The sequence below is a fragment of the Octopus bimaculoides genome, chromosome 1, assembly GCF_001194135.2.
Source record: "Octopus bimaculoides isolate UCB-OBI-ISO-001 chromosome 1, ASM119413v2, whole genome shotgun sequence".
Lineage (NCBI taxonomy): Eukaryota > Metazoa > Mollusca > Cephalopoda > Octopoda > Octopodidae > Octopus > Octopus bimaculoides.
The window spans coordinates 32922302-32923352 of NC_068981.1; positions in this window are offsets into that span (position 1 = coordinate 32922302).

Below are 1051 nucleotides of genomic sequence, written 5' to 3' on the forward strand. Positions count from 1 at the left end.
ATTCTCATGCATATAGTTACATATCTAGACATGCTCATATCTCTCTGTCTGTCTGTCTGTCTGTATGTATGTATGTATGTACGTACGTACATACATACATGGCGTGGCTGTGTGGTAAGTGACCAAGTAAATTTGGGCAAGTGACCAAGTAAATTTGGTAGATGGAAATTTGGTAAATTTGGTAGATGGAAACTGAAAGAAGCTTGTTGCATATGTATGTGTATATCTACGTGTGTGTGACGTGTCTTTTAGGTTTCACCCCCAACATTACTAGACAACTGGTGATGGTTTGTTTACGTCCCTGTAACTTAGCAGTTCGGCCAACAAGGAACAAATAGAATACGTACCAAACTTAAACATTCTTTCTGTGATTGATTTATAGTAGCTAATGATGATGAACAGAGCATCATCCCTATATAGACCTTCTTGTAATTAAGGGGTTTCCCTATTTAGGCACCTTAAAAGGTACGCACCCACTAGATTTGTGATTTCAGCCGACTCGCTCGAGCCCATAGCTATATCAAAGTTTTCTGGGGTATCAGCCCTACAGTGTATATTTAGACGCATAAGAGGTTTCCATCATAGGATTCCTTGCAGATTAGAAAGAACAGCTAAGAAAGAACAGGAATCCTATGATGGATACGTCTTATGTGTTTAAATGTACACTGTATTTATATGAATAATATATAGTCTATGGACTAAATGTTTACACGCTAGGCCACTGGCAGTAAAAATTTTCTAATATTTCTTAATACCCTTCATATTATTGATTATATATATACATATATATATGCAAAAATATATACATATATATACATGTACATAGATACATATATTTACATATACATATATATATACTCTTTTACTCTTTACTCTTTTACCTGTTTCAGTCATTTGACTGTGGCCATGCTGGAGCACCGCCTTTAGGCGAGCAAATCGACCCCAGGACTTATTCTTTGTAAGCCTAGTACTTATTCTATCGACCTCTTGCCGAACTGGTGGGTTACGGGGACGTAAACACACCAGCATCGGTTGTCAAGCGATGTTGGAG